This window comes from Paramisgurnus dabryanus, chromosome 17 (genome assembly GCF_030506205.2).
Source record: "Paramisgurnus dabryanus chromosome 17, PD_genome_1.1, whole genome shotgun sequence".
NCBI classification, from domain to species: Eukaryota; Metazoa; Chordata; class Actinopteri; order Cypriniformes; family Cobitidae; genus Paramisgurnus; species Paramisgurnus dabryanus.
This window is the reverse complement of record NC_133353.1, coordinates 4,444,437-4,461,668: the sequence shown is the minus strand read 5'-3', so window position 1 is coordinate 4,461,668 and position 17,232 is coordinate 4,444,437.

The following is a 17,232-nucleotide window of genomic DNA, read 5'->3' as shown; positions in this document are numbered from 1 at the left end:
CTTAACCCCTAGTTGCTCCAGAGGCATGTGACCTCTGACATATATAGAAATTGTAAGTCGCTTTGGATAAAAGCGTGAGCTAAATGAATAAGTAAATAAGTATAAATTCAGTATTTGGCTTGTGGAAATTTTGTGTCAATAGCCCACTTAGATTGGCCCACTTAGCCCCGTACTGATAAAAATGCTGATGTGTTGTTTCTTTCTTTCTTTTCTTTTCTTTCTTTTTTTCTTTCTTTCTTTTCTATCTACATCAAAATGTCAAGCCCGTGTGTGATTGTTCATGAATACCAATGTTGTCAATATACATAAAATGTATATTTAAAATGTACTCAATTATGTATTTCAGTATTTTCTGAAGTAAACTGAACAAATTCAAATTTTTACATTTTTTTCTTTAAATAATTTACACATATTGTGATTTTGGAAAAAAATCTTATTTTACAGTACAAATAAAAATTACAAAATTAGTAAGGTTCACTGTACATATAAGAAATGTGAAATGTTAAATTTTCTGTAACACAAAATGTCAAGATTCACTTCACAGCAATTTATCAATTCAGTTGACATTTACAAAAGACTAACAGATTATAACAGAAACGTCAACAATTTTGCATGACATCCCTTGTACGATGAACTAATTTCTAAATATTTTGTATTGTGTAAGTCTCAAAAGAAACCAGTATAATGTTTTTTTTGATGAAAATAACATTAGCAATTGAAAATGTAGCAAACAGCAGACAACTGTACATAAGCATGAGAATCTGCTTTTATGTTGTGCACAACTGACTTGATGATGTGGAAGTTGAACAAAGTGATCTGAGAAATGCTAAAAAGCAACAGTAATGACACAAGTATGTGTTTTTTGAAGCTTCAAAACGTTGCATCCCCAACATTACTTCTGTAGAAAAAATGTCTGAATGTTATTTAATATTACTCTGTGTTCAGCTAAAGAAATTTATATTCATCTTCTTTAAGCTAATGAAGAATACTTGGTGGAATCTCACACACGCAAACGTCTCCAGGCTGGATCCGCACCGGATCTGGGTCAAATTCAGCGGATCCGGTGCAGCTCCAGCCCTGAGTTGTCTGCTGTCTTGGCCTCATGTGATTCACCACTTCCTTAAAAAATCCAGATAAAATCACCACAGAACATTCCTGCTTTATGTATTATTTTACAGTATACCCATGCTGTGAACGTAAAGCCACAGGTGTTGATGAAGTAACAGAAGGTTTAGGGTTTCATTATTTTCTATTGACTCGGCAATAAGCCATCTTCCCTTCTGTCTGTCTTCTGTTCTGAAATGAATATTGCGAATATTCTTGTTGATGCATTTTACACGCTCCCCTCAAACCAGCAGAATTCACAGCGCAGTCACAGCAGTCAAACTCCTTAACAATGCTACATAATTACTCCCATAATAAAGCCCATTTATGCAGTAATTATGATCATCAGACTGCCAGCACACACTAACATTAATTAGCATTGGCTTGGAGTTACTGGGATCATCTGTAGACTTGTGTTGGTCTATGGAGACATAATTTTAAGATGCTGTGTGTATAATTGTCTGCTTTATTCTATGATTAGATGATTACACCTTGATCGCTTTTAGCTTTTGTTTCGGTGAAGCCTTTGATTTGCTTTTGTACACCATTTAAAGTGAATGAAAACAGATTCAGTTGGTTGCTACGGGTTTGAGAACAGCTTGACCCATGTTGGCATTCTCTATTACTGAGGAAAAAGGGATGAATCTTAAAACAGATGTACATATATATAATACTGCATATAATGGCATGATTAACATGATTAATGTAATACCCTGATAACAAGCTATTTATTAATTATATAGTTTATTAATAAATCAATTGATTGAAATTCAATGAAAACAAATATTTTTATATATTAAATAAACATGCTGTAATGTCAATTATTAGATTTTTTTTTATTATTCATATGTTTCCCGGACTAAGGATTTAAATATGCAAATCAGATTTGTCGAATCTTGTAACTTTTCTTTTCTTTTACAAACAGCACACAGAAAAATGTTTTGATAAAGCGACCAAAACTGCCTTTCAAGTGATGAAATAAAGACGAAACTGACAATGCATTTTTATATTTAATAAATAGTTAAATTGAAAGGCAGTATAAACATTCGTTGAATGATTCCTCATAATATTTTAAAACCACGAAGTACAGAACATCACACAAAGATATAACAAAAAACATCTTCGATAACTAAACCTAAAAAATAATTTTTTTTAATTTAATTTTAAGATTTAGCACCCCAAAGTATGTAAAAAAAACGACATATAATTTGTCATTTTTACTGTAAATAATAAAACCTAAGCTTTATATACACTTCCTTAAACATTAATTTAAAACAAAAAAAATTTTCATGGAATTTTTTTTTTTCATTATTTTGCATAGAAATACCTGCTTACTTTGACTTTGATCATCTCTATTCACTTCTAGAAACACCTGATGATTCATATAATTTGTTTTATAAATCTCTTATCTATAATTTAAAAGTGAACACAGACCATAATATTAAATCACAAAAGAGACAATCGTGCCAGGCATAAATATAGGTTCAGTGCAGATATTTTTGTCATCGCTGAAATTTAGGAAACAACTTATTTGTTTTGTAGCTTTTGATAAGATAACCACTGCTTTAAATAAATTTTAAAACGTATACCTGTCGAAAAAATACATTTTTGATGTTCAGTTTGCTGAACTCGTAAATGTGATCTTAAATGACAAGCAGAGCACCTAGCGTGTTTGACTAAAATGCAAGTGCCAGCACGCAACAGAGCAACATCGATACAATGAAAAGCAATCCAAAATTTACAACTTAAATTAGATCCGAATTTATAATAAATGAAAAAGAAATAAGTTATGCACTATTTGTTGAGCTCAGCTCAGGCAATCGATACCACAACCTGAGATGACGACATCTGTGTTTAGGTCAACGCTTGTCACCTCTATTGACATAGCAGCCAGTTAGCGCAAGGGAAGATGACGCAAACAGTAATCGAGTGGTGTCTCATTTTTTTATAGGAACGATCTGTCTTACTCCTTCCCCTTCATTCGGTTTCGAGGGGCAAGGGGAAGACGAAGACAAAGGAGTAGGGGTAAGACAAAGAATGAGATTGGGCCTTAATCTTCCCAGGAAACAAAAAGAGAGGTAAACCAATGAAAGAGAAGAGCATTGAACTAGAAAACAAAACTCCAATGTTGAGCTGTCATTTGTGGCAGCGAATGTTTTGGAAAGAAACAGTTTTGTGCAGTATCACAGCTTGAATCTATCTCACAGTGTACACGCACAACAAAAGTCAACCAAAACATCACCTTTGAAATAAAAACTTCATGTTGAGAGATAATTTGAGGGCAGAATCACACGCAAAGGCTGATGGGTTAAAAAGTCGTGTTTATCAGCAACTCCTGGCACTTATTATGCAAAGAAGAAGAAACGGCAATTACAGGTCTGTAAATGAACTGTGAATAAATTAAATGGCACAATATGACCTTTCACTAAAGAAGCATTGTTTTTTGGGGTCACATGTACTACCCGCAAATAGCAGTGTCTAAGAAAACCGATTAACCTGGAAAAACAGACATAAAGCTCTGTATAGAATCGAAACGCAGATTTGATACACAATTCCGCTTGACTGGAGTGAATGTGAGTTTACACAGCACAAGTGACTCCTCGTCTTGTGAACTGTGGATGTTATTGATCATCATACCTCATACTTCACTCACAGCCTATCAGTCATGATTGCAAACATTGGCTTGAACTCACAAGGTAAGATCATTGCAAGAGATCATACAACAGATATGATCCAAATCAAACAGCAAGCGCTGATTTATTGATAAATAATTCACACATAAACACAAATATAGGTCTGCTGAGGACGAAATAACTGACATTACACAATAGGATTTAGATTGAACATAAATCTGTATTACACGCTAGAAGTACTCAGAAGCATAGCAGCAGTCAGGTTTGCTAAATTTCAAGGTAATATTGATTAAGCGTCAGAAGGTCTTTGGCCATTACATTAAATCTTCCTGTTTTTACAATATGCACACAAGTTGCTTTTAAGAAACTTAGATCTTAAGATTCACTTGTTCAGTTTAGGGCAAAACACTGGTTAAAACAGTAAAAGGGATACAGTAGTTCACCCAAAAATAAAAACACTGTCATTCATTTTTGCATTTTCTCATGAAATGCATATAAATATATTGTGTGATCCATACGCCAAATTCAAATTTTGCATGCAATATGGTGCGTCTTTGCGTTTTGTTTTTATTTATTGGTTTCTTATGTTTTTTAAACCATTGTCACTAATATAAAGGTTAAAAGTGCTGTAAAATTAATATGTGTGTCTGTACCACTGATCATTTATAAATCAGTAATCTATACATGAATGTTAAATATACTGTCTACATTTACAATAATTTAATGATTAATGCATGTTTAAAGACGCGACAAACTAAAGGGGGAGGAGATTTATATGTGCGTCAGGTTAAGTTGATAAAACCAGACTGATCTCACGGAAAGTCATGTTATAGTCATGAAAATTTTGATTAATTTATTTGTGTCCATGGCACGAAATTTAGCGTTTTTCGTGTCTTGAGCACGAATGTCTTTTTCATGTTAGTTGCACAAACTTCTATAAATTGAATAGTTTTTTGTGTCCGTGGCACGTTTTCATTTTCGTGTCATTTTATGTATTGTTTTCTCATGGTTTTTTCCTATTTTCTTACCATTGTCGCCAGAGGGTTGGGGTTAAAATCACTTTCTGTTACATTTTTAGACATCCTAACCCAAACCCTAACTCTATCTCCAGGTGAGAATAGTTTTAAAAGCGGAAGAAAAACATGTAGAAATTAGTGATGCACCGATGTATCGGCCGCCGATATTTATCGGCCGATTTTTGATTAATTTGAAACCATCGGCATATCGGGAATAGCACAAGAAAGGCTGATACCGATTGTTTATTAATTACAGTAACTGCATAAAGAAATCCATTATATGTAAAAAAAAAATGAGTAAATGTTGTTAATAAATAATGCTGAATAGCAAAAACCCCCTTTGAAGGTTGTCATGCTGTCTTATATTTGTTTTAGCTTAATTTGTGCCTCTCTTATTATGTTGGTCAGTTGAATGTTAATTAGATCCAATTCATGTTCAGTAAAAAATAATTTGATGCAGAAATAAACTAGCTAATAGGCCAACTGTATAGTATTGTATACAAGTGTTTAATATCGGTATCGGCATCGGACAGAAGTTGTCTGTTTAAATCGGTATCGGTTCGAAAAAATCCTAGCGGTGCATCCCTAGTAGAAACCAATAAAGAAAAGTACATCCAAACCCCAAATCTAACCCCAACCCCAAGCAGCAATGATTTAAAAATTAAGAATTAAGAAAAGTGACACGAAAAAGAAAAACATGTCACGGACACGGAAAACTATTTAAAGGAATTAGTGCGACTGAAACGAAAAAGACATTTGTGCTTAAGGCACGATAAAAAGCTGAATTTCGTGCCATGGACACAAATAAATGTATCAAATTTTTTGTGACTATGACTTGCCGACTTGCACGACTTGTGTATCCTCGCTCATGACTTCTTATAAAGCCTCCTCACTCTGCGTTCCTCGCCTCCTCCTTACGGTAGGATTAAAGAATTGAGATGTCCTACATGATGGCGGAGCTCGATCGGTTTCTGGGTCTTAGGATGTAGGACGTAAGAGCTAGGAGGCGAGGAAGCATAATGAGAAGCACACCTGGAGGCATTGCAAACATGATGGCGTAATTGCCGCGATTTCCTTAAAAAGACTTTTGTATTACCTTACTATATCATGGGCACTATTTATTCACATAATTAAAAACATTTATAATACTAAATCTTATTAAATGAATTAAGTTAAATTGAAAGCATTAATAAAATGACCCAAGCTGATCCATTTTTGGCACACTCTCCGCCTATTAAAATGATAATCATTTTAGGCAACAAAATGAAAGGTTGCATCATGAGAGTGTTAACCCTTTTAAAGAAAGCCTTGTGTTTGTCTTGAGTGTAGATTCATCAAAATATGAGAGCACTGGGTGAAATCTAATTCGATTATGTCTCAGTTTTATGTCTATAATTTTTCCCAGTGTGATTATGAAAAAAAGACAGAATCAGACACATGCTTTCTAATCAGTTTTATTGCCAAGATTGTCAAAAACAGACCTTCTTTCATTATTAAAGGAGAAAACATGAAATCCAAAAAAATGTGGACGCTCATTTTGAACCATTTTGACATGTTGCACTAAACTCTGATGTGTTTTTTATCACCTTAGTCAAAGCAAGGTCCCATCAAAGGCTCCTGAAATTCCAATACAGTACATTCATGTTTTTGTTACTTCCAACTTAGTATTCCCTGGAAATCCTCAGTTTATCCATCTCATAGACTAGAAAGACTACATCCGCCCCTTGATTCCTTTGTTAATCTTTTCAACAAATGTCACCATCTGTCAACCACTGTTGTTTCTTACGTTTTTAGTGCGCTTCAGCTCAGAAATGCAACTTTGGTTTAAAAATTCACATTCTGGAAAGCTTTAAGTATATTTACTGACAAACACACATAACCGCAACTCTTATAATGTATTTTAGGCTGAGAAAAGGATGTTGGATAGCCTTTCACTCTAATGGAGAAAAAAGATCTGGCATCCGAACACTACGTTTATTATACATGACAAGTGCATCCATCCAATGTAAATGACTTTGTATAAGAACGTTTTATTATGTCCCTTTATATTAAAAAGCTTATTTGAGGGTTTAGGTTAATCCAGGTCTAGGTCTTAGTTACAGTTTGTTAAGTAAAATGTTTTTAAATTAAGGCAGCTCAAACATGGATTTTATTCTGAGACTAGGATAAGCCCTGTCCGTGAAACCGGCCATTAATGTGGTCATAAAGTCAACAGACACCGAACAATAAAATTCTGTCTCTTCAATCTACCATGTGTTCTGAACTGGCTGCTATAAAATATCATTATGATAATTGGATGACTGTACTTTCATTCTTTGTTGTTTCATAAATCTACTAAGCCTAATTAATTTTACTGAGCGCAGCAGGGACTCTGAAAGCGTCTATTTGATGCTTTTCTGACACATTGCAAAGAACAGTGTTTATATGACTTGCAGCGATAGTCACGGATCACATGGGACATTGCTATTGTTGGGAATTATTTCAACTATGACGATAATAAATGTGCCTCTTTTGTGGGGTGTGACAAAAGCAGTCGAAAAATGTAAAGAAAATGTAAACTCTCGGCTTTGCTATATAATTAACTGTCAGAACAGGTGAGAAAATAAATGTTTCTCTTTTTGTTTTTGACTGCGCCGAGGTCTTATGCAAAGTGAAGGGAATTACATACCACATGTCTTTTTTATTTAGCTCTTTTCCTTTTTGAAATGACATATAATTGTTCTTTACATAAAGGTAGCTTTTACTAACTTTACATTAACTTGAACTATTTTAAGTCTAAATTAATATGTCTAAAGTAAGGCAAATCAAATGGGTTTGGGTTTACCATATGAGGAGTTCAGATGCAAAACCCTCTAAGTGCGTCTGTCATGTTTTCTTGTAAAGGCTTTTATGTTTAGGTTCAGTAATTTCACTTTAATGGCAATGAAACGTTATTAGTCAGTAACTGAAATGCCTTATTTTTACAAATATCACTTTAGTCATTTCATTGGTATTTAACTAATTTGACTGTCTTTGGGCCCTATCATACACCCAGCGCAGTGTTTTTTGCTAGTTTAAGCCAGATGCAGTTATAATATTCATGTCCAGCGTCACATTGTTTAAATAGCAAATGCATTTGCGCCCATGGGTGTGCTGGTCTAAAAAACAAGGTGTGTTCAGATTGAGGGGCAACCTTCCGATCTCTCTAATGAAGCCAATACGAATGTGACTTAAACTGCAATTCATCGACTGGCCGCTTGAGGCTGGCTCCAAAAGGGAGTCAAATCCCATAGACTCCAATGTTAAAAATGCCTAACTTCACAGTAGAAAATAATATGTTTACAGCCTGGTACGAAAAGTGCTTTTGGTCTATATAGCTAATTTTGCCCTTCATGACAACTGTGAATTTTTTCGTAACTCATCCTTTTAAATTATATAAAGCCTTAAACTTCTGCATAATTAAGGGCGTGGCCGCTTAAGTGACGGTTGAACAGCCACTGCTGTTACTTGGCTCGCGCTAGGCGGGCGTGGTTTCACCTCAGCTTCACCCGTGTCCCGCCTCTTTACCCATTTTCGGTTTCCCGCGAGTGATTCGCGGTGACGCGCGGCCAAGATGGCGACGGCAGGCAACGCCTACTTTAAGCTTCAAAAACGATCTTCAAAAGCCAATGGGTGATGTCACGGACACTACGTCCATATTTTTTTACGGTCTATGGTTCAGATGCATTGTTGGCACAGCAACTATAACCTGGTCTAAAGTCTAAAGTCAATGCCGCAATATTTTTTTTCTTATTTAAAGAGTGCATTAGTAATATGCGGCTGTAAACGGGCGACAACACGCATTTGCTTTTTACATGCAAATGAAAGCAATCCCTTTACTCATTACAAGAATAGGAACAACCCTTTTAGACTGTGCATCAGGTGCATAGACCCTATCTCGTTAAACTAGCAAAAGTGTATAAGTGCACTTGCGGCGTGCGCTTTAGATCATGTGCTTATATCGTTAAAATAGGGGCCTTTGGCTTCAAAACCCTCTAAGAACGTGCAAGCTTTTTTGCAAAATCCTCCACTTCTAAAAAATTACTTCTTTAAACAAGACATTGTAAACAGTTGCAAAATCATTAAAGATGCAACATTACAAATGTGGAAAGTCAAAACTTGTAAAAATAAAGAAACCTATTAGGGGTAGCTGTGATTCATGTCACTGCCACACAGGGACGTGCACAGACATTTTGAGGGGCAGGGGCTCAAGTGAAATAAAGGGCACTTCTCTTCTTTTTTTTTAAACAAAAAGTATATATATTAACGCAATTCTGACTTCCTTTTATAAAAAAAATATTAAAAAAGTTAATTAATTTTATCTTCCTCAAACTCACGCAAATGTTTAATTTTCAAAAGATGTCTACAAAATAATCAGTACACACAGACACCATGGTCTCCTTAGTAGTCTAGGTTTATAGAGCAGCAAAGGAAGCCATTACACAATGTGCATGTTTTGAAAACATTAAATTACATTACAATAACATTAATTACAAATTTGTTAAAATGCTAAAAACAAAGTTGTGACTGCTGAGTTAGCGCTACATGCTAATAAATGCTATATCATATGCTAGCGTTTAGCTGATTAGTTGTTAGTTGTTACTCAAAATGTATTTTTGTCTGATAAGGGCTCAAAATATAAGGTCTGTTTACTAATGTGAGCTGGCATGAGCCTCAGAGCAGAGCAATCAGAGCAGAGCTCAACATTATTATTCATGACCCTTTCAAATAGGGCAAGAATAGACCATTTCATTCAAATGACAAATTCTAGGGTTGTAAATGGACATGTAAAAACGTTTCTGGATAATTTTTGCACTTAATAAAGCAACATACCTTCTATGTAATTGTCAAAGAACAATTTAACATATTATGACAACACATCCTATGGCACCTTTAATCTTAGGTTTCATATTTATTACGGTTACACATGTCAGAAACAACAAATATAGATTAGGCCTATTTTTTTTGTATTTTATATTTTACTTTTTTGTGATGTCAGTGAAAATTCAGACTGGGCAAGTAAAATACTGAACCATCAGATTTCTTCCCAATCTACTCCAGCACTCCAGTATAACACATTATACTTATTTAACAGCCATTACAAAAAACGCAAACAAAAAAGCTTACTACTGCAGTTAGCGTTTGTGCTTTATTATTTTCTGAGCAGTCTGTTTAAACTACATACACAACACTGTTACAAGTTTGCAACTCTTCAGGTTAATATGGGATTGCCATGGAAAACAATGTCCCTGAATCGTTATGTGTAACAACGTGTCCCATATTTTGTGCATAAAACTGTTAATATAAGAATGCTTTCTTCCTCACACACTTACCAGTAGCTGCCTGCATAATCATGCACATGATCGCTTCTTGTTCTTCGGGCTGAGCTTTGGCGCTTGAAGCGCGAATGATGCAGCACGAGTGTAGACAAACCAATCATAAAGCGAAGTAAGTTAGAGAGGCGGGACTAAGGAAAGGTAAAGCCAATCATATTAGCGATATGAATTTTGGAGGCGGGACTCATCTGTTAACCGTTTGTGTGCCACAAATAGCGCTATTTTTCTTTATATAAGAGTTTAAATCTCATTTAAATGATTTCTGAATAAATTCATGTTAAATTAAATAAGCAACAAGTAAAAAACACAGGAAACAGACAGACATCAGTTGTTATATGAATAAAGATCATATTATTATTATTTTTTTAAAAGCACCCCAGAAAAAAAGGGCACTTTCTTTCTCCAGGAATAAAAAGGGCAGGTGCTCAAGCCCCCTTTGATGTCTATGTGTGCACGTGCCTGCTGCCACATCTGGGTTAAATTCAACTACTCACAAACGACATACATTTAAATGTGATCCACAATGATCTACACTTAGAGGACTTTGCTGAAAAATCAATGTTACATTTAGCAGATTGTGCCAACAAAGCGGTGTTTCTGAATGGCCTGATGTCGGGACTAAGTGGACAAATTTGATAAACATATAATACATCCAGAAATCATTCGGTTAAAATCGTTCTTTAATTTTTGACGAAGGTGACGTTTAACTACCCTGGTCCAACCAGACTCTCGTACATTCATTTCATTTGTACAGAGAGTCTGGCCACGCTCCATTGCAAAGCGTTACTTTCGTTAAGGAGGGTCCATTGTTGAAGTTTAAAACTATTGGATCTGCCCAGAGTCACTCAGGATCTGCCAAAGCCAATCGCTAACGTGTGGTCGTGACGTATATCATGCACCGAAACCGTCCGGAAACAACAAGTCAGAATAATCAGACAAACAAAACTTAGCAAACCTGGTTCTTTCTCCGGCTTTAACTTCTGTATATTCGGCAGTTTTGCAACAACGGACCGAATAGCTTTTCTCACGTCTTTCTCCGCTGCCATTACTGAACTACAACTCAAACTGACACACGACCTCAACGTCATCGTTCTTAGCCACGCCCATCTGTTCGCTGATTGGTCCTGCAGATTTTTGCAGGAGAAAACGAAACTCTATAGAGAAATCCCAGACGTACTGCTGAAGCGAAATAAAAATTAAGCGGAAGCACGTAGGAGGGCGGAGCCAGGCTAACGTTTAACATCTTTTGCATCTGAGCTACTTATATGTTATTAATTGTATATATATATATTAGTCATTTGCTGAAAGACTAGTCAACCAACATGATCCATGCCAATGGTTAACCATTGAACCCTTGATAACTTTTGTGGCCCTCCTGGGATCATTGTAATGGTGTCATGATTGCCTGCTATTAAACTAAATTCACTCTGGGTTGCAATCTGTTTAAAATAGCACAGGTGTGAAAGCATATTAGCCTTGTCAAAGAATATAATCCCTAGCTGAGGAACTGTAATACTGTATAAGTCCTTCATTTCAAATCAAACTGAACATTGTTAGCAGGTTCACTCTTGTGTAACGGCAAACACACACAGTCATGCTGTCACTCATGGTGGGAGGCGGCTAGAGACCCGACACATATCCAATCAACAGTGTTTCCTACCCCAAAGACAGTCCTGCAGATGTTTACCCTGTGATATCACAAAACTCAGAAAACAACACGAGCGATGTAAGTTAAATAACAGCCAGAGTTGAGCTACACATATAGATATAAGTTTTGATGTTAAATGAAATTTCAATTAAAGGTGTATTGTGTAAAATGGCCTCAACAACCCATAAGGGTTAAGGGCTGTATTAAAAATAATAAATTGCTTTACTGTTTTTTTTGCCTTTTTTGCATTTTTAATTACCGTATTTTCCAGACAATAAGTCGCTCCGGAGTTGCATCAGTCAGAAATGCATTTTGAAGAGGAAAAAAACATATATAAGTCGCACTGGACTTTAAGTCGTGTTTATTTAGAAAATGATTTCACAAAATCTAAGCCCAAGAACAGACATTTAATCTGGAAAGGCAAGTTATTCAACTAAACAATGGCACACAGAACAGCAGGCTGAATAGGTGTCCGTACATGTTAACGTTACATTAACATTTATTAAGCTAACACAATAGCATACAGAACATAAATGTGAATCTGAATAGGCTAAATTAACACTACAAGCAAAATAAAGTACAACAAGCTCCCTAAGTCACTGAATCCATTGAATTACATTAATACAGGAGCAGCATAGAGCTGACTCTCGCGGCTGTAGACGGTAATGGTTTTTCTTGGTTTTTATGAAATAATTTTGACATATAAGTCGCACCTGACTATAAGTCGTAGCACCAGCCAAACTATGAAAAAAGTGTGACTTATAGTCCAGAAAATATGGTTAGGTGCAATTGTATGTATGCATGATAGATACTGTACCTGTATCTGCCTTAAGATGCTTTCAATATACACTGCAATGTATTCATAATATAAATGCATTCACAAATACGGAAATAAACAAAAGAGATTTTATACGGTGATGGTGTTTTAAAAGGCTTTGGGTGATGTATTGATTATAACCTATGGTGCCATTCAATGGATGCATTCCTGCTGATATATTTCATGCATTTAAGTCATATGAGCATCGCTACAATTTCTTTTCTAATATTCCCTGGTGGTCGCATTTAATCGGCCACTATAAAGACATGGGTGGAGAGCTTTCAGTTCAGAGAATAAATATTTATTTCCAAGACATTCGCTATTGTATCATACAGTGCAAAACTATGTATGTTGTGTCAGTTTTGAGTGCAAAATTGTATAATGCAAATATGTTTTTATAAAATATGACCCTACTATACAAACATCGTCCCCAGGCCCTACCAATTATTTTACACAATATACATAAATATGCTTCACTCAGTTCAATGTCTGTTTGAACAATAAAGGCTTAAATTATGCATGACCATAAACTGATTTATAATGCAACCTTAAAAGCATAACATGGCATAATGTGCGGGGCTGTCACTGGCCAGAGAGTGAAATACTGCTGACGCATGTGGCTGACGTCGGATGAGTGTTTTGGAAGTAGCAGCTGGTGTGACTGAATCACAGCGTTCGTGACACAGCATTCTGTGTCCGCATATCTACACGAGCACAACCTTACAACCTCCTCCTACAACACACTTCCCCGCAGCCCAAACAAACATGCCCCTGTGTCCAGCCCGGCCTGACAGCACTGCAACGAGCTGCACAAGGACAATTTTTTACCTTGAATCAGCAGATATCGTTGATGATGCCTGTTGTGAATCTGCAAGGTTTGGATTCTGTTACGACTAGGGTTATGCTTACATACAGTATAAAACACATGTGACCCTGGACCACAAAACCGCAAGGATACATTTTTTGAAATTGAGATTTATACACCAATATTTGGCAGAGAACTACTTGAAAATATATGTTATATTTATAAAAAGTATATACGTTACAAATTTTTTTTTTGCATGCTCTGTAAAATCAACATATGTATTTTTAACTTACTTTAACTTAACAAATTAAGTTAAACAATTTTAACTTGTTCTTATAAGTTATGTTCAACTTATCACATTACAAAACTCAAAATAGTAGCTTGAATTGACTTGCAAAACCTAAAACCTTTTTTTTTCAGTGTGAGTAAAAGTTCACAGAAAATAGAAATGATGTCAATATTTACCCTGTTATGTAGGGGTGCGCAGAGCAAAAACTAACGGGGTTAGTTGTAACACGGACTGTTTAAATTTTTGCACAAGATTGAGCGCTTTGTTTATCCGGTATTGTTTTCACGCTGCCAAAAGATGATCTCCCGCAAATTATTGAAAATGTATAACGTTTTTCCAGAGAGTTATTGATGAACGTGTGTTTTGGTGGCATGTAGTACATTTTTTTGTCATATGTTTTTTTCGGTTTCTAAGTTGGGTGTGTAAGATACCAAATCCAATGCTATGTCATATTAATCAGTGTCTTGTTGACTAAAACAAAGCATCGTTTTGAAATATGTCTGCAGCTCTTAGCAACATTTTTGGTGCGCTTAAAAATATATTGACCCAGTGGGGTTAATTGTAACACCAAACGGTGCTATATAGCACCAAAAGTGGTTCTTTGCTCGTAATCATAGAAGAATCGTTTTTAGTGCCATTCAGCACCGGTGAAGCACCAGTGAAGCACCTGTGTAGAACCAAATAGTGCTATGTAGAACCATATGTGGTGCTACAGTGGTGCTATATGGCCCCTATATGGTTCTACACAGGTGCTACACAGGTGCTTCGCTGGTGCTATATGGCACTAAAAATGGTTCTTCTATGGTTACGATCCAAAGCAACAGTTTTGGTGCTATATAGCACCGTTTGTTTTTTTAGAGTGTGTGTTACAACTCAGGGACGTGCACAGAATTTTTTAGGGGCAGTTGCTCTGACCTATATAAAGGGCACCCCCCCTAATTTTTTTTTTTTTAACTCACGGCCTATATGAAGGACTGAGAATAACAGGGTCTTTATTAAAATCAGCAAACATGTTTGCCTAATGCCTATTAAAAAAATTGTAGCCTAGGCTGCTTGTCTGCAAGCTATGATAGCTAGCTGCTATCTGTCTGATTATTTAGGCTTAAACGTGGCAAACTTGGCCTAGATTCAGGAAGATTTTATCAGAGGTGGAAAGAGTAGCCAAAAACTTTACTCAAGTAAAAGTATAAGTAACTAAATAAATAATTACTCAAGTAGAAGCAATGAAAATAATACTCAAGTAGCGAGTTACTAGTTACTCATGAAAAAATAAATCTAGATATACACGCGCAAACACACACACACACACACACACACACACACATTCTGGTTTCCATGTTTTGTGGGGACATTCCATAGACGTAATGTATTTTATACCATACAAACTGTATATTCTATTCCCCTTACCTGCCCCATTCCCTAACCCCAACCATCACAGAAACCTTTCTTGTACCTTAGATTTTCAATAAACATCATCTTGTTTGATTTATAAGCTTGTTTCCTCATGGGGACATCAAAATGTCCCCACAAGGTCACAAAAACACTGGTACAATTGGTCCCCACAACGTGATAATTACCAGGTACACACGCACACACACACACACACACACACACACACACACACACACACACACACACACACACACACACACACACACACACACACACACACACACACACACACACACACACACACACACACACACACACACACACACACAATACAGTGCCCTCCATAAGTATCAGAACTGTAAAGTTGGTAAGATAAATAATATCAGTATGTCAGAAGTTTAGAATGTCACATTTTATTAACCTTTGTTTATGTTTCAACACATACATGCTTTAACAACAAAGAACAACAGCATTAAATGCTGACTTATGTATGTTGTACACAAATGCACATAAGTGAATCAAACTGATCCTACACATTTTATGCTTTTCATGTGTAAACAATCAGGACACAGCTAAGTGACCATTAAAAATAATAATGTGACAGATTCTGTACTTTTGTCTCATATTCATCTTTTAATGTTTAGACATTTCTTGACTCCACAACAAACAGAAGAATACTTATGAAGGGCCCTTCTACAGTATGTGTAAAACTGCAACATACAAAAACAGTACAGAAAAAAGAATACAAACACAGAATAGACAAGCATTACAAATTAACTCTAGTCTCAATGTTGATGTAGCATATAGCAAGCTGAAATATCAGACAAGTACACTGACAACAGTTTTGCATATGTATAAAGTTAGAAATCTTCTAAGATTGTCTGAGGACATTGACAGTTTACACTTACATATAAATGATTTTAGACAAAACTCATGTTTTGTTACGTTGTCATGTCACGTGTGTTTTGTGAGAATTACTTACATCATAGATACAGTATACAGCGAATCAGATGTCAATCATCGATGGATTTTCTTCAATCTGTGCTACAATGCTTCTGGAGGTTGCACGCGTTTAACTGTGTCTGATGACGAACAGGTCGCGTGTATGTAATGGCGGGTACATGTGTGAAGTTTTGCTTTTAGTTAAAAGATTGGTAAATTCATTTCCACGTCACCCAACACTGGTTATATTCTGCGTGTTTCTACATAGGTTACGAGTAAAACAGCTTCAGACGATTCCGTTTTTGGGAATCTGAACAATTCATTCAAACTGATTCGCGAACCAATTTAAAACGTTTGGCCCATTCGCTTTGTAAAGAATCGACTCAAAAGACTCATTTATTTTCAACACTTAGTAAGGAATCGACTCAAACGAGTCATTAATTCGCGAATGCGCCAGAAACACAAAATAGCAATTTGAAAATAAAATACAAATTTCGTAATTAATTAAAATACAGTAACGAAGGAACGCTGCATAGTGTAAACAAAGTAAAAGTACAATTTCTTTTTTCCACCTCGGAAGGGCAACTTGAGTCGAGAAGGGCATATAGGCAGTTGCCCGGGCAACCTGAGCAACCCCCCTGTGCACGTCCCTTTTACAACTAACCCCTCAGCACTTATGATATAAAAGCCGCTAACGTTAGCGTAATTCTTGCTGTTGTTTTAAATTAGGCTACACATGAATGATTGCTGGCTGCTAACAAAATAAATCTGCCTATCTTATCAAAAATCGTGTGTCAAATTTATTTTTGTTCATATTTTTAATATTGATTGAATAAGGTCACGTCAAAGATTGAAATCATAATGAAATGAATGGCCAAAATCAGACTTTGATGCTCATTATCTCAGAATTTGATTTTGAAACTGTAGTACGGTTAAAACTGGGTCACATATTAAAAATGTTTTGTCATAATTATGCTGCTTTCTCTCACATATTTAGACATTTGTATCCATTTATAATTGAACAATTGTTAGAAAAGGGCTGGATGAATGAATACAGTATACATACCTGTCTATTATAGACAGATATATAAACAATATCCACTTCAAGTATATAAACAAAATAGTATTGAAATATTTGCATGCAAATATAATTTTTAGCAAGTGTTACAACTAACCCCCTGCCTGTTACAATTAACCCCACCTATGGGGTAAGTTGTAACGTTTGCACTTCT